Source organism: Felis catus, chromosome X (genome assembly GCF_018350175.1).
Source record: "Felis catus isolate Fca126 chromosome X, F.catus_Fca126_mat1.0, whole genome shotgun sequence".
NCBI classification, from domain to species: Eukaryota; Metazoa; Chordata; class Mammalia; order Carnivora; family Felidae; genus Felis; species Felis catus.
In genome coordinates, this window is record NC_058386.1 from 35,123,060 (window position 1) to 35,147,670 (window position 24,611).

Below are 24,611 nucleotides of genomic sequence, written 5' to 3' on the forward strand. Positions count from 1 at the left end.
ATTATTCCGTAGCAGTCAAGGGGACAGGGGTCGGGGATCAGGGGCCCTCTGGAGACAGCATCACGTGTTCTGTCAATGGCTCAGGAAAGAACGAGCTAGAACTGGGAAGTGGCTTTTCTGGCATTGAGGACGTGGACCTTAGTCAACCTAGACAAGGGACGTGGATCTCGGTCTCTTGCACCTAGACGCCTCGGTGCTGGAACATTCTTACGCCACTGGTGGTAGGACTTCAAGCTGGCATCTGCTCGGGGAGAAGAGATGTCAGCCAGCCGGGAAATCACAGCGGGAGGGACATCCAGCTGAAGATTGTAAACCAAATGCCCCAGGTTCATGTTTCTCCTAATATTTTCTCTTTGCCCGCCTTTAAAATATTTACTAAAACGCAAGCTCCTTAAGGGCAGGGGATCATCTGTTTCGTTCACAGCCGCACGAGCAGCTACGGATGTACCTGAAGCATTGCTCACTGAGTATTTATTGAACAGCCGGCTAGCAAAGCCCCAGCTGAATGCTCAGGCCTTGGGTCCGCTGAGCCACTCAGCCGTCGGGAAGGCAGAGTATTTAGCAACAGAGGAGGCACACTCAGCACGTGGCGGAGGAACGCGTGAGCCTGACGTGACCATTTCAGGGCTGACCGAAGTGAGGAGCCCACGGGGAAGGTGACTTCTCTGAAGGTTCCCGGTCCAGCCATGTCCTCAGCCCCTCGGTGCTCAAGTGTGCCCTTACGGGGGCCTCCTTCCTTATTCGGGCCCCAACCCTCAAGGCGTGATCATAAGCAAGTTTCCAGGAAAGAAGCTTCCTCCGAGCAGCCAGAGGAGGCCAGACTCCCAAACTTCCCTCCTGGCACGTCCCCCCCTCCCGAAGTTAGTACCTAGAAGCTGCGGGCCACCCCCAGGAAAAAAAACACTCTGTATGACTGGTCCCACGAGACAGGCAGACATCTCAAAAATCAACTTTATTTTTGAAAGAGGAACAGAAACATTAGCAGGATGAAATCACACTCGTTTCTCCGAGTCCAGACTCCCGGAGGTAAGAAGGCCTGGACACGTAGGAGCAAGCCTGCTTCCCGACCTGCGCTCTGGGGGTCAGGTGAGAGAGCCGGGGAGCCAACCGGTGGTCCCCGGCTTTGCCAAGGTCGCCTTACTCCCAGCCTGCAAGGGGCGAGGGCCATCGTCCTCCCACAGGCGGCCGCCACCTCCGTCCCGGGTTCTTCTGCACCTCTCAGCTCCCCTCGGTTTCAGTCTCTTCATGGTGTGAGGGCGCGACTCGCCGGCGGACGGTTCGAAGGCCAGCCGTGGTTCACAGCCAGCAAAGGATAGAGCGCTCTGGGTCTCTGTCATCTAATCCACCTACCTCTGGAGCTTCCCTTGGCAACTCGCTCAGGAAGCGCCCCTCCCCCCACACCATCTGGAAGTGGTTTTTGAAAAATCTACTCGTTATTGTTAAAAAGCAACACGTAGGCTTTTGCAAGATACAGTTACAACAGCAGCCCCAAATCTGTAAGTTCCCAAAAGGTAGGGATGTTTCCTCTGCCCCCCCCAACCCCCCACCCCATCCCACCCCCCCCCCCTTCCGGGCGCTGGCACATAGTAGGAGCTTGATAAGTGATGGCCGAAGGGGTGCAGAGTTGATACATTTGCAGTAAGCGTGGTTCAGTTATTTCTGCATAACAAATAGTTTCAAAATGTAGCGGCTTCACAAACCATCTTCTTTGTGCTCTGGCTCTCGAGGGGCTGGGAATTTGGGCGGGACACAGCACCGATGCCTTGTGTCTCTGCCCCACGATGTCTGAGGTCTCAGTGGAAAAGATGTGAACGTTTGGGGGGACTGCGCTCATCACCCTTCGCTCGCGCATCTGGCCACTTGGGTCGAAGTGACTCAAAGTCTGGGCTCACCGGGACTGTTCATCTGAGCTCCCACGTGTGGCCTCTTTATGAGAATTGGGCTTCCTCACTGCATGGCCGCCTCAGGGTGATCAGAGCTCTTACGTGACAGCCACTCAGGGCTCAACGCAGAAGCTACTTGGCCTTTTAGGACCCGGTGCTGCCATACTTTTGTTTGAAGCTGTCATCATCCCATCCAGATTCGAGGGGAGGAGAGATAGACCGCACCTCTCATTAAAAGGGGTATCGGTGGGGCGCCTGGGTGGCGCAGTCGGTTGAGCGTCCGACTTCAGCCAGGTCACGATCTCGCGGTCCGTGAGTTCGAGCCCCGCGTCGGGCTCTGGGCTGATGGCTCAGAGCCTGGAGCCTGTTTCCGATTCTGTGTCTCCCTCTCTCTCTGCCCCTCCCCCGTTCATGCTCTGTCTCTTTCTGTCCCAAAAATAAATAAACGTTGAAAAAAAAATTAAAAAAAAAAAGGGGTATCGGAAAACAGGTCGTGTTTTAAAACCACCACTAAAGGGGCGCCTGGGTGGCACAGTCGGTTGAGCGTCCGACTTCAGCCAGGTCACGATCTCGCGGTCCCTGAGTTCGAGCCCCGCGTCGGGCTCTGGGCTGATGGCTCAGAGCCTGGAGCCTGTTTCCGATTCTGTGTCTCCCTCTCTCTCTGCCCCTGCCCCGTTCATGCTCTGTCTCTCTCTGTCCCAAAAATAAATAAACGTTGAAAAAAAAAATTTAAAAAAAAAAAAAAAAAAAAACACCACTAAGGGGAGAGCCCTGTCTCCCTTAAGCCTGTTGCATTCATTCCTTCAAGAGAATTTATCTTGCACAGGCTTGTGCACAACACATCAAGCCCTGGGTTGGGTCATGTGTAAGGATTTAGCAGGTGAACAAAATACACACTCTGTCTCTGCCCTCACGTACCCTGCACTCTACTAGAGGAGACCGATTTTTTTTATTTTTTTAAATGTTTATTTATTTTTGAGAGAGAGAGAGAAAGAGAGAGAGAGAGACAGAGCATGAGTGGGGGAGGGGCAGAGAAAGAGGGAGACACAGAATCCAAAGCAGGCTCCAGGCTCCAAGCTGTCCGCACAGAGCCCGCCTCGGGGCTCGAACTCACAAACTGTGAGATGGTGACCTGAGCTGAAGTCGGACGCTTCACCGACTGAGCCACCCAGGCACCCCTAGAGGACACTGATATTAAACAAAGAAACACACAGGGGCGCCTGGGTGGCTCACTGGGTTGAGCGTCTGACTTCTGACTTTTGATTTCAGCTGAGGTCATGATCCCAAGGTCATGGGAGCCTGCTTAAGATTCTCTCTCTCTCTCTCTCTCTCTCTCTCTCTCCCTCTGCTCCTGTCCCCCACTCGTTCTGTCTCTCCCTTCCTACAAAAACTTTTAAAAATTGAAAAACCAAATAAACATGACAGTGCATACTTACAGATGGTGATAAGGACTGTTTGGTTAGAGGGAGTGCCGTGAGAAAGATCAGGGAGACTTGATGAGGATGGGAAACATCTTGTTTCTCTAGGAGCAAAATCTGATGCAAGGTTTTGCGTGCAAGCAGTTGCTTTGGAGGTGATTCCTGGGAGCAGCAGTGGAACAATGAGGACCTGAGAGAGAGCTAGGAGGGAGGCTGGGGGATGTGTTAATCAGTAGGCTACCGCTGCGGGCGAATGGCGCTCAGGGCTGTGGGATACTTTTTTTTTAATGTTATTTATTTATTTTTTTTTTAATTTTTTTTTCAACGTTTATTCATTTTTGGGACAGAGAGAGACAGAGCATGAACGGGGGAGGGGCAGAGAGAGAGGGAGACACAGAATCGGAAGCAGGCTCCAGGCTCCGAGCCATCAGCCCAGAGCCCGACGCGGGGCTCGAACTCACGGACCGCGAGATCGTGACCTGGCTGAAGTCGGACGCTTCACCGACTGCGCCACCCAGGCGCCCCTGTTATTTATTTATTTTGAGAGAGAGAGAGAGAGCGCGTGCACACACACACACACACACACACATGTAAGGGAGGGGCAGAGAGAGAATCCCAAGCAGGCTCCACGCTGCCAGCGCAGAGCCCGGTGCAGGGCTCAAACTCACGACCCTGAGATCATGACCTGAGCCGAAACCAAAAGACACACGCCTAACCGACGGAGCCACCCAGGCGCCTCAGCTGTGGGACACTTCTGACTGACCGTGTGGAACACGCTTCAGCTCGGCCCACCCGACGGCCGAGGAAGCTGGGCCATCTACCCCATCAAAATCCTAACAGTCGTAGTTGGGGGCGCCAGTGCGGGCTGTGCTCGCTGTGGGCCCTGCCCACTCTGCCAGCCAGGGAGAAGCTCAGGCAAAGGGCCCTACATTCTGGGGGAAGGAGCCTTCCCTTGGCTCTTGGAGGAATCTACCTTGGGGGTAAAAGTGGCCCCGCTCGGAAAGCGATCTTCTCAAAGGAGTTCCAGGGTCAAGAACAAGTGATTTGTGGATGGTCCATCTATTCGTCTGTGCCTTAGAAGGCAATGCATTTTTGGTTTCCTGCCCATGGGTTCGCAATGACTGTCAGCACTGAACTCCCTGCCCACCCCCCCCGCCCCTCCCCTTTGTGACTAATGGAAAACAACGACCAAATTGCCCATGAGCAGGCAAGGTGGGGCTGTTTGTGCCCAGGAGAGCATTTTTCCTTTTGTGTGAGGTTAACTGCCAGGAATTGTGGGCACCACACCCCGCAACTCTGACCTCAGCGGAGCTTAGCGCTTAGCCGCAGAGGCTGGCCCACCTTAAGTTACCAGGACACCATTCGTGGGGGGCGGGGGCTCACCCGGACGGAAGCACTTACTTATAGGGAACATTGCGAAGCAGCGCCCCGGGTCCAGTGGGTGGCCACGTCAGCCGGAGACTATGCTCTTGGCATGTGCAGGGTCACCGTTAAGGCTGCCACGTGGCTCTCGGACTCTGGTCCCCCTCGTGAGATTCCAAGAGAACATACGTATGTATCTCCTCGGAAGTTTTGCGACTCCCGGCTCCACGGAATCGCGGGGCTGCCGCAGACTGGACGTGAGGCTACAAAACCAACGTTTCATAAGCGACAGCCACGCGAGGGAAAATGAGTGAGCAACTGAAAGAAACTGTATTTTTATTTTTAAATAGCGAAATCGAATTTCTGCAGGCTTTTCAAAGAACCCTTGTCTGAATGACCCTTTTCCAATGCCGCTGCTACCAGGTATCGTGTGCGACGGAGCCCAGAGAAATGGGTGCGATTCACTGGACCGTGCCTAAGGGATTTTTCTTTTTTTTTTTTTTAAAGTAAAACGCCGATAATAATAATGACCACCACTGCAGTGAAAGTGCTTGGCAGGGCGGGTAACTGAGGTCCAGAATGACGCCCTTGGCTTCTTCTTGTTACCCTAGCTGTGTGTGCCCCTGCCTGCTGCGTACCTGTGGGCTCGTGAGTCCTCTCCCACACAGCCACCCATCCTTCCTTCTCGCCTGGGTCACTGCCACCCTGAGGACAGCCAAGTTGTGTGTGCGTGTGTGCGCGCGCGCGCGCGTGTGTGTGTGTGTGTGTGTGTGTGTTAGAGAGAGAAAGAGGGAGAGAAGGAGGGACAGACCAAGGGGGCTGGGGGTGGGAGAGGGGAGAAGGGAAGAAAGGAAGGGAGAGAAGAGGCAAAAGAGAAAGAAGAGGGAAGGGAGGAGGGGAGGAGAGGAGGGGATGGGACAAAATGGGAAATGGGTAGGGAAAAGATGGGGCAGGAGAGAAAGAGAAGGGGGAAGGGGAAGGGGAGGGAGAGAGGAAGGGAGATGGGGAAAGGAAAGGGGGAGGGGAAAGGGAGAAACGGAGGGGAAGGGAAAAGAAGGGAAGGGACAGAATTCCATTGGGATAGAAAAACCAGGAAGTCAAATTCCTACCCCAGGGATAAATAGAACCCCAGCTGCACCAAGAACAGGGCAGTGGCAAAATCATCTTCCTGGACTCCGGACCCCACATCGCCGTCCGGGTATAGGGCACAGAAGGTTTGGTGGGTTGCAAAGGAGAGAGAGAGGGCCCTGGGGGCTGCACGATGAGGCCCCTGTGGAAGCCTTCAGGCCTAGCTGCTACAGGTCCAGAGAGGCGGAGAAAAGGAGGCCGGAAGGAAGCAGGAAGTGGGTTGATGGGAAAAGGAGCAGGCGGCCTGGGGCAGGGAGGGCGGGAGCTGGACACAGAGCCCAGGGGCCCTGCTGGGTGCGGGTCTGAAGCAGAGACCCTGCGTGGGCTGGAGGCAGAGGAGACTTAGAGTCTGTGTCTGGTGCCCCCAGGCCTTGGCCAGAAGCGGCAGTCCTGCCTCCAGGTGCCAGGGGAGAGGCCTGGGCGCCACAACTGCTCCTGACCCTGACCACCTTCCCCTTCCCTGACCCCACTCTGGGTTGTGCAGGGCTGCTGGCCACTGATGACAGGAGAGAGACAGACCCCTCGGGTCCCCTCTACTGATCACAAGAGCCCCTCCCCCAACTTCTGACAGCCTGCACTTGCGACTCTCCTCTCGGGAGGCCTGCCCTGGAGCAGCTCGGCTGTCATTGAACCAAAAGTATCTGGGCGTTTCTAGCCCCCCCGGTCTCAGAGTAGCCCCTAGCCACTCAAGGAGCATGACAGCGCAGCTCTCTTGCCCCGAGGCAGGATAGACTCTGAAGTGTGACCCACCCTCCAGAGCACCCCCCACCCCCCACCCGCAGTCTGACTAAGACTGAGCCGGGGCACTTGGTCTGAAATTGACCTCTTCCCACCCCACCCCCCGCCCCCTTCCAGGTATCTGCTGGGAGCCCAGCCTTAAGAAATCACTTCCGTGGAAATCCTCATCTGAGGGTCTGCTTCTGGGGAAATGGAAGTCATGGGGCCCGCGGGCTGGCAATAACAACAGGGACTGTGGGTACGCGCGGAACAGACAGTTCTCATCTGGTCCTCGCTGGTATTGAGTTCCTTGCACGGAGGAGGAAGCGGAAGCCGGCGGCGCTCAGAAGGGACTTACCCAGGGTGGCAGAGCGGGTGAGCGGAGCGGCTCAGATGAAACCCAAGTGTGGCTCGCTCCAAAGCGAACATTTAGTCCCTCTGCCTCTTCCCAAAGGAGTCCGCACCTCTGGGCCGCACTGCCAGCAGCGATCTGGGGCCCGCCGGGTATAGAGGGAGCCAGGATGATGGCTGCAGGGAGGGCAAAAGCTCCAGAGAAAGCCTCGCTTCGCCGCCAAGCACCCAGAGGCCTTCACCTGGGGGGCCCACCGCTTAATCAAACTCCGCGATCTTCTTCGTGTGGTTTTTTTTTCAGACCAACCTCCAAAAGCCAGCACTTACTAGGAGGAACTCGGAGGCTGCCAAAAACGCCCTGTGAATAAATGTTCAGGGTTCCATCAGGAGACGCCCACAGTGACTGATGACTCATCAGATGACCAGCTGTCACCACTGCGCACTATATATAGAAGGGGAAGGCCGGAGGGGTGCCTGGGACCTAAGGCAAGGAGGGGGAACACGCACCCAGGAGGTGAGGCCCTAGCTGGGGGGGCAGACCTAAAGTACCCGGAGACCCCGCCCTCAGCTCCCCCAAGTGACGGAATGTGGGTCAGCGATCCCCCCAGTACGGGGCGCTGCTCGAATTGGAAGCGAGGACAGCACACTGATAATGAATGACTGGCCCCATTTCGGGTGCTCCACAGCCACACGTGGTGGTGGCTACTGAATCCGTAATTAATGACGACTACTAATGATGGTTATGGGAAGAATACATACATACGGAGGGCTGATTAACATCGCGGCCACTCACGCGGCCCAAACCGAGGTTCCGGGCCCCGGGGCTTGGCTAGGTGAGGCCGGCGCCGCCCGACTGGGCAACCCCTACCACGTGTGGCTATGGAGCACCCGAAATGCGGCCAGTCCAAACTGAGAGGTACTGTAAAGCCTAAAACACACACCGGATGTCAAAGACTTGGTTCCAAAAAAAGAATGTAAAATATCTCGTTAATAATCTTTTTTCTCGGTTACATGTTGAAACGATAATACTTTGGATAAACTGGGCTAAATAGGATATGTTGTTGAAATTAATTTCACCTGTTTCTTTTTACCTTTTTAATGTGGCCACCAGAACATTCCAAATGCCATATGTGGCTCACATTTGTGGCTTGCATTATATTTCTATTGGACAGCACTGGGTTACAGGCTAGAGGCCAGAACCTTCAGGAAATCCTGGCTATGCCCTCTCCTGACAAATAAAGCCTGCTTCCTGGTTCAAGGCTGCTCTCCAGACAATGCCAGTGGCCGGCCGCAGCTCCACATACGGGTCACCGAAGGCCCAGGTGACGCACAAAAGCCCCCGCGGGTCTGTGAACCTCAAACTTGCCCCTCGTATCTTCTGAAAATTCACAGCCTTCTGAAGGAAGGATGATGAATCCAGTCGGCCTGTCCGGGCCTGTCTTCTCCCTTCCTGCCCTTACCGCCCCCCTCAAGAGCGTTCCACGCTGTGTGCTTGCAAAAGGAACCATCAAATAAGGCCGCTTCCCAAATGAAGCAGCCTTTCCCCTCAATATGCAAACAGCAGAGTCAGTCAAAGGAAAGAGGGGAAATGAGAAACAGAGAGAAAGGTGGATGAGGCAGTTCACACCGAGAGGGAGACAGCGCTATCCCAGAGACAGACACACAAATGTCACACACTCCGCCCGCTGAGACCCGGGGGGGGGGGGGGGGGGGGGGGGGGGGAGGGGGGAGGAGGGGAGGAGGGGATGTGCGCTTGGGAGCATGTGCATGCGCCTCACGTGTCACGTTGAGCACGAGAGAGCCCTAGAGAAAGGTTCAAGAACAAGGTTCAAGAATGAGATAGACAGAAACACCAGAGACGTACGGGAGGCAAGACCAAACGGAGGTGCGTGTGCGCATGTGTGTGTGTGTGTGTGTGTGTGTGTGTGTGTGTGTAGGGGGTGGGGAGGGCACTGCCTCCCCCGCGTGGCAAGGACTGCCCTTTCTTGCTGTGTCATTTTAAATTATTCATGTCAGGACAATGGAAAGAATATAGCAAGATAAAAAATGCATCGAGGCCAGGCGCACCCTGGATTCACGTGGGGTGGAACCAGCCCTGGGAGGAAGGGCTGCCTTGCCCGGTGCCCAGGAGTGGGCTGGGCCTCGGGTGGCTCTGGTGGGCGTGCTTTTCTGCTCATTAGGTGCCTCCAGTGCCGACGGAGCCAGGGCTGAACTGCGCGCGCCCGGGGGCCAGGCCAGGAGATCGAGGGGGCTGCGTGAGGAGCGGGGTTCCCCAGTCTGGCAAGGCGTCCCCCCCCCCCGCAGCCCACAGCCCCTGGGGCCAGGCAGAGGGCCGCCGGCTGCCCCCTCCCTCCCTCCTCCACACTGGCTGACTACCTCCGGCCTTCCCTGCGCTGACCCCGCACTGGCAAGGGCAGAGTCCCTGGGTGACCGACCGCCAGTTAATCCAATCAAAGCCGCATTCTGTGCTACCAGGACAGGCTGGGGGACAAGCGGCTGTCCTCCCCCGCCCCCCACCCAGGGCTCCCACCCCTGCCAGGTAATCACACCCAGGCAGAGGCCTCCTGGCCGCCTGCACCGGCTTTGGGAATGTCACCGGAAGAAGGCTTCCCTAAAGGGGGTGCGGGACAAATGTGTTGATAAGCGCCGGCTGGCTGGCTTAACGAAACACCGCAGGGTATCGGAGACTTGGGGGCGGGGGACTCAGTCAGTTAAGCACCTGACTTCCTGATCTCGGCTCGGGTCATGATCTCACGGTCCGTGAGTTCGAGCCCCGCGTCGGGCTCTGTGCTGACAGCTCAGAGCCTGGAGCCTGCTTCCGATTCTCTGCCTCCTTCTCTCTCTGCCTCTCCCCTGGTCGCGCTCTGTCTCTCTTTCTCTGAAAAATGAATACACATTAAAAAATTAAAAAAAAAAAACAAATAATAAAAAAATGAAATCAAATTAAAAAAGAAAGAAAGAAAAAGTACTGTGGCAGATTGCATTGTCCAAGCTGGCGACAGCATGGCCCATGCCACATGCCCTTCTTACGATGTCACTCTTTCCATCAAGAGCTGGAGTCCCTTGAATCTGGATGGATTCGTGACAGCAGACGCAAGGGTCACTATACTATGTGACTTCCAAGGCTTCCTCTCTCAGGAGACTTGCTTTTAGAAATGGGCCACCATGCTGTGGGGAAGCCCAGACTACACAGAGAGACCTCGTGGAATGTTCCAGCTGACAGCCTCCACTGAGATCCCAGCTAACAGCCAGCATCAATGGCCAGACATGTGAGGAAGGAAGGAAGCCTATCATATGACTTCAGCCTCAGGCATTGTCTGATGGCAATGGCACAAGGCAGAGAGAGAGAGAGAGAGAGAGAGAGAGGAAAAGAGCTGCCTAGCCAAGAACACTCAACCCCCAGAACAGCAGGAGATAAAAATTAAATGATAGCGGTTATTTTTTTTTAAGCTTATTTATTTATTTTGAGAGAGACAAAGACAGCGTGAGTGGGGGAGGGGCAGAGAGAGAGAGAGAGAGAGAGGGAGGGAGAGAGAGAGAATCCCAAGCAGGCTCCGCACGGTCAGCACGGAGCCCGATGCCAGGCTCGAACTCACGGACTGTGAGATCATGACCTGAGCCGAGATCACAGGCCGACACACACGTGCACACGCCGACAAACACACACACCAAGTCCCACTTCTCCCGGCCCTTTTAGAGGCTCCAGGCGGCAGGCCTAGGTGCTCACTACATGGGCGTCGGGCCAGGCTGCCAGGATTCAAATCCCGTTTCTGGCACTTCTTAGTTGTGCAACCTGAACGAGTTAAGTCAACACCCCTGCCTCGGGGGGGGGGGGCCTCCCCTCTGAACGCGGTGCCCGACTCGAGCCCTCCCCCGGGGGATGGCTTGGAGGATGAAACCCACATCAAGTGCTCAGAACTGTGCCAGGCATACAGTAAACGCTCAATAACTGCTTGCTGTGATGATATTAGTCAACGCCCCCCCCTTCCGCTTCCTTTCAGGTGGGCTGAGACACGCGCCGGTCCCCTCCCCCGGTCCTTGCTGGGAGTCAGCTCCCCTCCCCCTGCAGTATTTGAGCTCTGCTCCCTGCCAGTCATCTCCCTGCCCCCGCCCATCCCCGCGCCTCCCCCCTGCAAACCATTGATGGGCAGAAGACAAGAAACAAGAGTTGGCCTCAATACCTGTCGTTAAAATCCCCTGGCCCCGGTCTAGCCACAGAGCCACGGGGCACAGGGGGAGCGGGCAGCGGATGATGACGGTGGCTGGGCTTGCGAGGACCCTCTGGCCTCTCCTCCTGTGGGGTGGCTGGACGAGGCCGCCCCGGGGCACCCGGTTCCCCTCTGAGGTGGCTCCCGCAGGCTGCAGCGGCAGACCAGGCCATGCCAGGGTGGGTCCGGCTGCAGGGAGTTCTCACTGCCCTGGGCCCCCCCGTGGGTACCAGCAGAGGCGAAGGCCAGGCTGCTCCCCTTGTGGATGGGCGAAGCAGTGGGGCGCCTGGGCGGCTCAGTCGGTTAAGCGTCCGACTTCGGCTCAGGTCATGATCTCGCGGTTCGTGAGTTCGAGCCCCGCGTCCGGCTCGCTGCTGTCCGTGCAGAGCCTGCTTCGGATCCTCTGTCGTCTTCTCTCGGCCCCTTCTCTGCTTGCACTCTCTCAAAAGTAAATATTAAAAAAAAAAAAAAAAAAAAGAATTGGAGAAGTGGAGGGCTGGGGAGGCAGGGCAGAATAAGGGCAGTAATAGAGACCCTCTCTGTCCAGCTAAGGCCTACCTGGCTTTTGGGGCAACCTCCTGATTCTGCCCGACGCTAAATCCCATGCTTCTTAGGCTTTCTAGGAATCTCATTCCGGGGGCGGGGAGCCAAAGTCATAGTGGACCACCCATGGCTCTTTCTCACTCTCCATTGATGACAGCTAGCCCCGCCTACCCAGGAACCACCCCCCAGCTCCTCCCTCCAAGTGGCCACAGCTGGACCCCCGTGGGTCCTTGAACATCTCCTCCCCCAGCCTCTGGATGAGCTCACCACCTCTCTTACTCGGAATAGTTCCTGCCCCAATCCTTGAATTACCTTGAAAAAAGGTTCCTCGGTGTCTCACGAACCAACGTGGTCTTTCGGAAGGACACCTGGGACTTTCTTGGCAGCCACTAGCGTTGTCAGTGGGAGCCCTGTCCTTGGCCCCCTGCCCCCTAAACGCCAGGAAGCAGCCCCTAGCCACTGTGACAACTACAAATGCACCCCCATTTCCAAATCCTCCCCAAAGGGGGTGGAGAAGGGATGGTCCCTGAATAGGGACGCACTGCTCATCTTGGGATCGGATTCTTTCTATCCCACGACAATCGCCAAGCAGCCTCCACCCCCCCCCCACCCCCCAGCAAAGGACCCAGGATGCACGCCTGGTTCACGTTATTCAACCCGGAACTACCGCCACAGCACAGGCTCCGCCTTCCCTGCCGGGCACTCACGTGTGTACACTGGGAGCAGGGCTCCCAACAGGCGCAGCGGGGGAGCTGGGTCCCTGACTCTATTCCTCACTATGAAGGCTCAGGGGTGGGTTTCTCCTGACAGATCATTTGCAGCAAAGCATTTACCGACCAAACATTTGCATAAGTCCTCACCTCCCCTTCCATCGCTGGCATTACCTTAAAAAAATAAAAATAAAAAAGCAGCCACGGTTGGGAGAGTTCTGTTGGAATGTGTTCTTCAAGGTCTATTGAGTCACAATTCCCCGTTTAACCCTGAATGCTTGGTTCTTCTGTCTCCACTGTGAGGTTGGTGTCCACACCTTAAAAGGAGAGGGGAAATATAGTCCTCTGAAGAAAGAGGAATAAAATGATCCTCCAGCGTTTCGCTGAAGGAGGTCCAGATACCTTGGGCGGTTTTCCTTCTTGGAACAATAGGTCTTAACACTAGTAGCTTCTTGCTAAAGTCTTAGAATCCCGATCTCATAGTGACAGCCTAGGCCCAAAGTTGAGGAGTTTTGTTTTGTTTTTTTTTTTTATGGGGAGGGGGGCGCACCTGGGTGGCTCAGTCGTCTGAGCGTCCAACTTCAGCTCAGGTCACGATCTCAGGGTTCATGAGTTCGAGCCCCGCGTCGGGCGCTGGGCTGACAGCTCAGAGCCTGGAGTCTGCTTCGGATTCTGGGTCTCCCTCTCTCTCTCTGCCCCTCCCCCGCTCGTGCTCTCTCTCTTTCTCTTTCTCTGAATACGAGCCGGTTCCAGCCAGGAACGAGATCGACCGTCCAGCACCTCTTCCTGAAATGAGCCAAGAGCCTAAAAGCCCGTGTCCACCGTAGATACCTCCGCTGGCGTGCAAATACGGCGAGACGTAACCAGAGAAAGCTTCTGGGAGCCCGCTCTCCCTCGTGAACACGCCAACGTTATGTGGACTGCTAAGGAGAGAGGCCGTAAAGCAAAACGACCTCGAAAGACTGCAACCGTTGCCCCCAGACGGTCACAATTCGTGCTGACGGCCGCTCCCGAGGCTCAGCGCTCTGCGTGCCTTGCCCTCGCTCGCGGCTGTGCGCGGCTCATTCTGCTTCCCCGGGTGTCACCCCGTCGGCCTCACGATCACCCCGTGGGGAAGGCAGGGCCGGCAGGATCGCCCCTCTTCAGAGACTGCAACACAAAAAGGAGCGTTCAAACAGCTGAAGCGGTACCCGGCAGGACAAGCTGGTTCGTAGTGGGAGGGCTGGAAGGAGAACGTGGGGGTCGGCTGACCCCCAAGGCCAACATTCATAGGAATTGGAGGGAGGCATTACACCACGCCGGGGTAATCAACTAAGAAGACGTGGAATAACCACAATCCAATTTGGTAACCCAGATCCCTAACCTCCTGCCCCAGTGCTTCAAGCAACCCCAGTTGGGTCTCGAAAGGGACTAGCTCTAAAGATTCTTTTCTGGAACTGATGCTTGGGACCGTGGCCTTTAAAACTTTCTCCTCTGCCTCCAAATACTCCCCCTTCTCTTTTCTCTTTCCAACTGGAAATACAGGGGGTTGGGAGTTAGGACGGCCAAAAAAAAAAAAAAAAAGGGGGGGGGAGAGAGAAAGGACTGAGTCTTGCTGGTGTCCGTGCTGGCGATGTTTATTTATTTCTGACACACAGAGAGACAGCGCATGAGCGGGGGAGGGGCAGAGAGAGAGGGAGACCCAGAATCCCACGCAGGCTCCAGGCTCTCAGTTGTCAGCACAGAGCCTGACGCGGGGCTCAAACCCACAAACCGTGAGATCGTGACCTGAGGCGAAGTCGGTCGCTCAACCGACTGAGCCACCCAGGCGCCCCAAGACTCAGTCCTAGTTTTTGATGGCTCGCCACTGCCTAACATGGGTCACTGTCTTTCCATTCTCCATGCCACCTGCCACCTGACCCTAAACCAGGACTGTATATTTTAGGGCTTTCGTTATGGCCGAGCCCCCTTTCTGGCACCAGCTTCTGTATAGGCTAGGCGATCCTAGCCATCCCCCAAATCCCACTCCCCAGTCCCCCAAATCTAGATCATCCTCCCCATGCGGTCTTGTCGTCTCCGTGCCCCAGCACGTCTCATATACCGTTTGCATCGTGTCTGCCGATGTCCCATGGGCCAAAGCAAGCCATGTGGCTAAACCCAAAGTCAACGTGGAAAGGGGACTATGTATGGATGCGGATACCGCGAGGTATGATCCATCGGGGGCCATATTTGTGACAATTCCCCACGCGCCGGAGCAAAATATCTTCCCACGCACATGCTGCCTAAAAGGCATTCGCTTTTTAGGCCCTTGGCACAAGCATTGCCCTCTCTTGGCCTACTCTTTTAAAAACCCGGCATGGCTTTATGACATATCCCGTGATCTAGCAATTTCGTGTCGAGGCAGGGCACAACCGGGAAAAATGAACGTTTGCGTTCACCAACAGCCGTGCACGCAAATGCGCACGGCAGTTTTATTCATGACAGCCCCAAACTGGAAACAAGCGAAATGCCCACCGAGAGAAGGACAGATCACCGACCACGATGTATTCGTACCAAGATACTGTCGGAATAGTGGTTACCTTTTGGCGGAACGTCAATCGGGAAGGCGCGTAAAGAGAGCCTCTGGGACGGGTGTTGGCAAAATGTCCTATGTCTTGATCTAGGAGGTCATGGATCTATACTTACGGAAAAAGCCATAGACTTATCCACTGAAGATTGGTGGACTTTACCGTATGCGTGTGAACTGTGGATCGGTTTTCAAAGTACCAAATTAAGAAGAACGGGTTTCCTAGTTGGGCCGCTCCGGACAGGGTAGCAGGGGTGACAGAGCCATCTCTGAAGCCAGCAGGGAAAAGGCCTCGCTGAGCCCCGAAGGGCTCCGCATCTCCAGTCCCGGGAGGGGCACTCGGGGCTGGGGTCCCCGCGGTGGTGGTCCTGTGGGCTCCTCCCTAGGGAGGGGGAGGCCTTGACGAGCCTTTGTTCCGGGAGTTGATCAAGGAAGCGAGCTGGTAATGAACAGCAGAAATAACAATAATTAATAATGGGCAGAATAAAAATGGATTTTAAATCCTGCAGCTAATTTGCCAGGAGACTTATTTGTGCAGCAGGCAGCCACTCTCGGGCTCTACCCCTTCCTCGGAATGCTGAGTAAACCGGGAAGTGGCAGGACCACGCCAGCCAGCTAGGGGGTGGGAAGGGGGGTAGCGAGGAGAGGCAGGGAGGCGCAAGAACCTGGGGAGCGGGCGCGGACTTGGATACTGGGCTCAGTCTTGGGCCCTGCACCCCACCGGAAACTATAGGAGACCCTAAACCTCAAGGATGCCTCTCAGAGGCTGTATAGCCTCCACTGCCCCCAAGATGGCCGATAAGCCCAGGGAGCCCCCCCCCCCCGCCAGGGCGGCCCCTCGGACTCTTGGACCCTTGGCACATACCCCCTACCAGTCCTGTCCCCTTCCCGGGAGTCCAGGTTGGATGGGGAGGGCAGCAAGACCACACAACAATGGAAGGAAAACCCTTGTCAGAGAAGGAAGATTCTAATTAGAGCCTTAAATGCTCTAGGAAGATTATCTTTCCGGTTCCCTTTGCACAGAGAGCAACTAACAATAGGCCCCCCCATAAACCCTCACCTCCGTTTTCCTCCCTCGCCCCCCCCCACCGGCCCCAAACAGGCCGACTTGCCTGGCTTTTATGGCTCCGTTGACAAAGGGGTACTCGGGGATCCTTCCAGCTTCTTCCAAGAGTGGGAGCAAAAGGCGACCTGGGCCTCCTCCATTGGCTTTCAGTACACTCGGGTGCGGGGAAAGCCAAACCGAGGTGTACATCTCTGTCTTTGACCATGAGTCTGTTTGGAGGCCAAATGCCTCAACCCCAAGGCTGGTGAGCAAGCATGGCGGGGGGGGGGGGGGCGCGGGGGGGGGCGGGGCACTCCTCAGTCCCCCCTACTTGAGTGGCCGCCTACGTTGACTAATGGATTTCTCTCCCTTTTCAACTTCAGCAAAGTGGATTCTTCTTGCTCAAGGCGACGTACTCGCTGAGTCGCAAGTTTTCGAAAATGAGGCCATTGTGGGGCTATTTCTGCGGGAAAGAAAGGCTGGCGGTTGCCAGCGCCAGCCCCGTCTGCCTCCCACAAGAATTGGGTACCATGATTTTCACTTCGGGGAAAATTCCGTCTCCTATTTCAAAAAACCGGCCGGATCTGGCTTCGTCTTCAGCCAAAGTAGACACCGTGGGGCCAGGGCGAGGGTTTTTGCGCTCAAGGACGGTCCGGGACAAGTGACCATCAGGAAGGTAAAGGATAAAGAGGGCTTGGCGGCGTCAAGGAGGGCGTTCTGGCAAAGCCCCTGCAGTTGGGGTGTCAGCTGTGGGGTAAAGGGGGAGCAGGGGAGAGTCCCCGGGGTGGCTTCGCGCCGGGAGCACAGCCGGGCTCCGAACAGGGAGGCCAGCCCCTGCAGGAAGGCGCAAAGGCGAGGTGGGGACCCCGATACTCTTGAAAGCAGTCGTACTAGTCGGCCGGGGCGGCCGGAATGAGGAGCCACACGCTGAGTGGCTTTAACGACGGAGCTTGATGGTCCCGGACTTCTGGAGGCCGGAAGTCCGAGATCAAGGGGCCTCCAGGCTGGCTTCCCCTGAGGTCTCCCTGTGCGGCTTGCAGACGGCTGCCCTCCCACGGTGGCCCCGCGTCCCCACATGCTCCTCCCTCTGGGTATGTCCGTGTCCGAACCTCCTCTTCTAGAGGGGACGCCAGTCAGGCTGGATTAGGGCCCCCCCTGCCCCCGTGTGACCTCATGGTAACCTCATTACCTATTTAAAGACCTTACTCCAAATATAGTCACATCCTGAGGTCCTGGGTGGGGGGTGAGGTCCTGGGGGGGGGGGGTGTTAGGATTTCAACATACGAATTTGGGGGAAGACACAATTTACCCCTAACCCCCGGACGGGGTTTCTCTTTTACCTCTGCGATTACGACCTGGTCAAACTCCAATCAATGTAGTTCCCAGACTGAGAGAAGCTGTCGGGCTGCGGACCGTACAGAAGAGGGTCCTTGTCTGCCCTTCCCCCCAGGCACCTTCCAGTGTAAATTCTCCGCAGTATCCAAGGCCCGCCTCTTCCAAGAAGCCCTCCCTGACTGCTGAGCTCACCCGAAGCTTTCTATTGCCAAACTGCACTGCACTATATGGATTTGGGGGTCCAGCTTTCTTCATCCTGGGTATAAATCTGCTTTCGGAGTGATCTTTGAGGATACGTAACCCCCTCGCAAACACACACACACACACACACACACACACACACACACTGCCAGTATCCGTTTCCTTTCTTTCCCAGCGACGTAGTTTGGGAAGTCAGGGTTGGCTGCACCCCCAGCTTCAAGGGATCAGCCTGAATGGCTTAATCACAGAACACACATGACTGAATTGGTTCAGTCAAAGGGAACATCGGGGCCTTTGCTGGGATGGCTGGGACACAGCCTTTCTTCTGGGCTGGGTTTGGTTGTGGGAGAATGCAAGGCTCAGAGTATAACAGCTACAGCGGAGGCATGGGCGGGGGGCGGGGGGGCAGGTCAGGGTGCTGGAAGTTCCAGGGATGGGGGGCAGGGAACAACCACTGTGCAGCCACTAAAGCCCATTCAGGGGAAACAAAGAAAATAATGGGCACCGGGGTCATCTTTGGGTCCTAGATCAAGCCATACCTGAAGCGTTCGCCCCTGGACCATTCGGTAACACAGACCAACGGATTCCTCCTTTCGCTAACATTGGTTTGGGTTGGGTTTACAGTGGAAAGATCACTAACTGATACCATTTCCTTGAGATCCTCCAAATGGCCTGGCCCCACGAAACAAGGCCACTCAGCAAATACTACAGAATCACAAAGCCGCAACCCGTGAGGGCTTTGTAGATGAGGAAACTGAGACCAGGGGTTCAGGGATCCGCCAACCCTGGCGGCCAATTCGTGGCAGAGCCTGGATGAAAGCCCAGGTCTGCAGTCTGGAGCCGCCTCCAGTGCACCAGAAGGGCTATTGTCCCTCCCGTCCTGCCCCCCCCCCCCGCAAACCTTGTCCTTGGGGGACGGGGGTGCAGAGAAAGCCGGTGAGAAACCGCAGAGCCCTCAGCCCCCCAAACAGGAAGACTCGGTTGCAAGCCAGGAGGCCAGAGGGGAGGTAAGGCAGGAAATTGAGCGGCTCCGTGTCAACGACATGTGCCAAGTCACCTGGGGTCTGTGAGGGCGGAGCTAGAGCCGAGACGGGGAACAGCTGCCAGCCCAGGCAGCAGGCATGTCCTCTGTCCCCAGGACCTCAGAGGGCCCTACCACATGTTCCAAAGAGCCCTCTGCCCTCAGCAGGGCTGTCCCCGAGTGGAATGGTGGCTTGGCAGGCTCTAGTAGGGGCAGAAATATGTGACCCGCAAGACAAAATAGTCAGCCATTGGTCACAGACAAGTGCTGACGGCCACCTGCATAGCAGTCGGATGCCTTGGATTTTCCAGACCAGTTGGCATTTCAGTCTTCTGTGCTGCTGTCCCCAGAGGGGGCAAATGAACTTCAAGCTCCAGAAGCCATCTTGGGCAATGAGGTGACTTTGGGAACAGTTACTGTACTGCTGTGGGACAAATCACCGAAAAACTTAGTGGCTTAAAACAACATCGTCTGAGTATTTTTTTTTTTCTTGTTGGTCCTGGGGGGTTGCCTGGGCTCAGCTCGGCCGTTCCCGCTCCTTTGTGCGTGCGGTCAGACAGTGGCTGGGGCTGGGATCGTCTAAAAGCGTCTCAGCTAGCCTGGTAACTCCAGGGTCCGAACACCTGTGGCGAGACAGAGAGAGAGAGAGAGAGAGAGAGAGAGAGAGAGAGAGAGCGAGAACCAGATGGAAGCCATTTGTGACCTAGCCTTGGAAGTCACCTGTGCTTCATTCAATTCATTGGAAGAGTCTGGCCCATATTCAAGGAGACGGGACTCAGACTCCACCTGGTTGGAAGGACCACAGCAGAATGTTTGAACGTGATTTTAAACCACCATAGAAACCAGAATTCGATTTCTCTCTCGTGTTTACAAAACCCAGATTTAGGTGGCTCAGAGCTGCCTGGGACCACCGGAATCTGGATTTCATAAACACGAGAGAGAAATCGAATTCTGTCGTGGACACGTGGCTGTCATTTGGGGTCTTTCGGTTACTCTCAGCCTGACTGGATCCTAATTAATCCAGAGACTTCGAACTGCCATGTCCTGTCCCTGGCACAGAGCAAGTTCTCAAACTAAGACTGGCTAAGTGAGGGGCACCTGGGTGGCTCAGTCGGTTAAGTGTCCGACTTCGGCTCAGGTCATGATCTCGCAGTTCGTGAGTTCGAGCCCCGCGTCGGGCTCTGGGCTGACAGCTCGGAGCCTGGAGCCTGCTTCGGAATCTGTGTCTCCCTCTCTCTGCTCCTCCCCCACTCCTGCTCACTCTCTCTCTCTCTCTCAGAAATAAAGAAACATTAAAAAAAAATTTTTTTAATAAAAAATTAAAAAAAAAAAGACTGGCTAAGCCAGAGTGGATGGGCTGAGCGGGGGAGGGAGGTAGGAGGGTGTGTGGCAGGGAAAAGCATGGCTTCAGATCTTAAATAGGCTATTCCAATGTCCCCTAAGTTCACTTATGGGGTGTTAGGCTGTGTCCCGATATTTATTTGTTAAAATGAGAAAACATGCAAAGGCAACGGAAGAACAAGGGAGTAGAGGATAAACAGTTAAGTGCCTATCAGTGGAATCAATGAATGAACAAGTACAGGGCATCAACAGCCAAGAGACGCTCCCCGAAGCAAAGGCTCTCAGATTCTGCCCAAGAAGGCTCTAGGCCGGGTCACGAGAAAGTCCTTTGCCTTAAGACCCTCCCCTGTTTCTCTCCTCCTCCTCCTCCTCCTCCTCCTCCTCCTCCTCCTCCATCCCGGCCCCCTTCTCTCTCTTTCCACAGCCACCTAGCACATATTCTTAGCACCCTCCCCAAGGACACCGGGAATTTTCTGACGCCCTGGACAGCTCCCGCTTCTCACTCAGCACCCAGTTCGGATGGCGCCCCATCTAGTTAGGGCCCCTTTCCAAGCCCACACAGCAAGCCCCATCGGGGAAGGTGCCCTCCCCATGCATCTCCAGAAACTCATGCTTACCTTTGTCAGAAGACTCCTCCCCCTGGATTCGAACAGTCTGCCTCGGTCCCTGCCCAGAGATGCAGGATTGCAGAGACGGCATGCTATCAATCATCGCAGGAACCACCGAGAGTAGGCCTTCCAGAACATCTGTGATAGTGGCTCTGATGGCTTAGTCCTCCCCGGATTACAGCAAAGACGGACCCAGAAGGGGTGCCCCGTGTGTTGCAAGCCCCGGGGTGAGTGTCCTCCCAGCATCTCTCGGATCCAGGCAGGGGGGTGGCCCCTCGATTGTGTTCGGGGCTAAAGGAGCCCTGGGTATCCCTCGGGCTGGTCCCCCAGATTCTGAGCCTTTGCCATGGTTCAGCAAGGTCTGTTCCACTCTTCCCCTGGGACGCTTCTGTTATGATAGCTCATGTTTTTCAAATACGGCCACAGCAATATCTGCAGTCCCGTGTGAGCTTCGAGAATCTTGCCATCCCCATCAAGAGGTGGGGCACCTGGGTGGCTCAGCCAGTTGAGCATCTGTCTCCGGCTTGGGTGGTGATCGCGCAGTTCATGAGTCTGAACCCCACACCGGGCTCACCGCCGTCAGCGCAGAGCCCCCTTCGGATCCTCCGCCCTCTCTCTCGGCCCCTCCCCCACTTGCACTCGCTCTTAAAAAATAAACATTAAAAAAAAAAAAAAAAAGAGGTGGTGTCCTTCTCCTCTCCCCTTGAACCTGGATGGGTTAGTGCCTGTTCCGACCAACGCAGCAAGTGAGGCTATGGGGCTCGATGCTAGGTCACCAAATGCAAAACAGCTTCCACCTGGCTCTCTTTCGTTCTCTCTCCCTCTTGGGACACTCGCCCTCGGAACCGAGCCACCCAAGCACGATGTTAGTCTGCGAGGAATGAAAGCGTTTCCCCAAGTCCCCAAGGAGACTTTCGTCGACCTACGCCAGGTTGACTGCTCCTGGGAGCCATGATGTCCGAATGCAGGCTCTAGGTGCTTGGGACCCAAAGGGTGTTCTGGAATTCTGAAAGCTTGGCTTTTCACACGCCTTGGACTTGGCACGTTGATCCTGCACCATAATATATAGAATGGGGAAGGATGAGGGCAGTTTTCCTCCCACACGGCGAGGGGATAAAGGTTCCGACAGTAGAAAGGTCTCCACGCCGGGGCGCCCGGGGGGCCTCCGTCGGGTAAGCGTCCAGCTCTTGCTTTTGGCTCAGGTCATGGAGCCTGCTTAGGATTCTCTCTCTCTCTCTCTGACCCTCTCCCACTTGCACTGTCTCTGTCTCTCTGAAAACAAATAAATGAACTAAGAAAGGAAGAAAGGAAGAAAGAGAGAGAGCAAAAAAGGACTCCATGCCAACTGAGGGCCCGGACAGGCATGGTACCAGGGAAGGGGGAGGCCCAGAAACCCCGGAGAAGTTTAAAAAATGGAGAAGGGAGGGGCGGGGGCAGGGGGACCTGCTCCAGTGCAGCCAGAAGGGGAAAACGTCACGTCCTCGAGAGAAGTCCACACTTGGCATGGAGCCACGAAGGTGAAGTCGCCGTGGTTAAGGGGCCTCGGCGGTGCTCCCAAGAGCGGCCTGGCTCCTGCACACCCCAGCACGGCGGAGAGAGCAGCCAACAGCGCCCGAGCCCCCACGGCACCCAGAAGCCACAACCGAAGAGTCCCGGCGGGAACATGTGGGGCAGCAGCATGCGGGGCCTCTGGCCCCGAGGCTGTGGCCACCTGGGGCATCGGGGTTCGTGTTCTGGTCCACGAGGGACACGCACAACTCATCCGAGGCCAGCGAGCCCGGTGGCTGGGGCAGGACACAGGGCAGCACGTGGACACACGTCCGTGGCTCAGGGCCAGGACGGCCTGGGGCTCCCTCCTGCCCACCCCCCCCCCGAAACCCAGGGCCGCGGCAAGAGGCAGTCCGGAGGGGACAGCGGCGGCCTCGGAGTGACCATGACTTAAGTCTGAAATGGCTGCTTCCTTGACAAGTTCACGTTGTGCACCACCGGCTCCAACGGGGGCTCAAGAGCCCATTAGGACTGGGGTCCGGGACAACTACGGGAAAAGCTACATCTCTGCGCAGCTGAGCGTCAGGAGATTAGGACTCCAACCCGCTCGGCAAAGCCTTCACTCAAGGCCCGGGAACGACAGGAGGGCAGGAAGTCGGAGCACAGCGTATATACACAGATACTCCCGCGGGCGGGCTGTGACTTGCTCTCCAGGGCCCACGTCCCCGCGGGAGGGGGCAGCGGCGGGGGAGGGGCGGGCGCCAGGAGCCTGTCCACAGGAAGACAAAAGGAGCCCGTCTCCTTTTTGGATCCTGCTGCCTCTCTCAGCAACTCTTAATTACCAGCAATCAGCTCTTAATTACCTACAACAAGAGAGACCAGGGAAAACACAGATAAATGAAATCCATAGATAATCCCCAAACCCCAATTTGGTCGATAACATCCTCCAGCTTCCCCGAGTAACCTCTTGCCAGGACTCCTGATCGCCCGCGCTGCACAAGACAGAGATTCCTGATTCCCAGTCTTGTCCTTGTCCCTGCCCTTGCTACCCGCCCCCCGCCCCCCGGTGATCCAGCGGGAGCCGCCAAGCGGACCCTAAATAATGCCCGACGGGATATTCTTTCCTCATCCCTGGGAGACGGCTGTGAATTCAAGCCACCTTGGAGGACAGGAAGAGAGGACAACAGGTTCCAGGGCAAGGGGCTCCCGGACGGCAAGGGTGCGAGGGCTGCGTGAACCTCCAAGTGTCCGCAAATCCAAAGACCTCTTTGTCCACACCTGAGGCAGGATGTCCGCCCCGGGGTGGAGGACAGAACTGAGGCAGGTTAGAGCCCAGAGACAGCGCAGAAATGGAGGAAAGATGAAGCATCCGGAGGGGGGGGGGGGGGGGCGGGACTCCCTGCTTCCCGACTCTTCCGCCATCAAGGATTCTTTTTTTTTCTTTTTAAGTTTTTATTTATTTGTCTATTTGGAGAGAGACAGAGACAGCACGAGTGGGGAAGGGGCAGACAGAGAGAGGGAGACAGAGAATCCCAAGCAGGCTCCGTGCTGCCTGAGCAGAGCCCGATGCGGGGCTCGAACTCACGAAACCTCGCGATCGGGAATCTGAACCGAAACTAAGAGTCAGACGCTTACCCTACTGAGCCCCCCCCGCCCCCAGGCGCCCCCACGATCAAGGATTCTTAAGCGTGCTTACCTCTTGAGTGGGCAGGCAGGGCATACACTTCAGGCCCCAAGCCTGGGCCAGCAGGACCTGGGAGAGCTGCCCGTTCCACTACAAAAGAAGGTCTTGTGGTCATTGCTTTGGGGAAGATGTCCAATGGTGACCCAAGAGCACAGAAAAACGTGCCTTGTATTAATTAAAAGGGAATAAAAGCTTGGAGTGCAGGGAGATCCAGAGAATCAGCCGCGCCCTCCAAGGGGGGGGGGTCCTTTCCAGTCCAGAGGAGGAGGGAAAGTTGAGCCCAAACCTGGACACTGCTCTCTCTTTTCGGACTTTTCTTTTTTCCTACAGTCCAGTTAGCACAGTGGACAAGCCAATCCTCATTCCCGCAGGCCTCGTTATTGCTGGAAGCCCGGAAGCCGCCCGCTCCCCACCAGTGTGCGAATACCACACAGAAAGGTCCCTCCCCCCTCCTCCTCCCCTCCCACCGCCTCTCCTCTCCCAGGGCTGGTCACGCCGCCGAAGCCCACCCCACCCCCAACAAACTCCGCTTTTCTCCAGAGCTGACTCACTCCCGAGGGGGCGGCACACGGGGACCCCCGGGGACGAGGCTGCCCACGTGAAGACAGACCGGGTGAAATGCTAGCGCTCGCCTGGCCCACATACCTGCTCTGACGCCTGCAAACTCGGGTGCGTTGAAGGGGGACCACCGGGGTTGCAGGCAGAAGAGATTAAGGCATGCTAAGAGTTACAAGGCCACAGCATGGGGGGTGCTGCTGTGGCCTCATTCGCCGCCCCCACCCCGGCCCTGACCGGTGGCGGCCCCTTCTGCACCGTAAGTGGACATTAATGCGACCAAAGCTAACTCAATTTCGTCACAGGGAGACAAGAATAATTTTTCTCCAGTCCTTCGCTTCTGCTCTATCTCCTTTGATGGGGAGGGTTGGTTCTGCCTCACGAGGTCAGATTTTCAGGCGTCGTGGCCTTCTTATCTTTATTTTTTTAATTTTTTTAATGCTTTATTTTTGAGAGAGAGAGAGAGAG

General features: G+C 56.1%; 2 long non-coding RNA genes across 3 annotated transcripts; both read right to left on the reverse strand.

Annotated features, from left to right (window-relative positions):
* Positions 1-11,526: 11,526 nt before the first annotated feature.
* On the reverse strand, positions 11,527-15,302 carry LOC123383427. Its single transcript, XR_006593143.1, has 2 exons — positions 14,879-15,302; positions 11,527-12,637 (listed from the first exon to the last, which is right to left on the reverse strand). It is a non-coding gene; the product is annotated as an uncharacterized LOC123383427 (long non-coding RNA).
* Positions 15,303-16,202: 900 nt separating this feature from the next.
* LOC109496483 lies at positions 16,203-23,961 on the reverse strand. 2 transcript variants are annotated; one of them, XR_002152513.2, is made up of 3 exons: positions 23,601-23,961; positions 20,426-21,467; positions 16,203-19,090 (listed from the first exon to the last, which is right to left on the reverse strand). It is a non-coding gene; the product is annotated as an uncharacterized LOC109496483 (long non-coding RNA). The 2 variants fall into 2 exon arrangements; XR_006593144.1 differs by having other exon boundaries at positions 20,426-22,767.
* Positions 23,962-24,611: the final 650 nt, after the last annotated feature.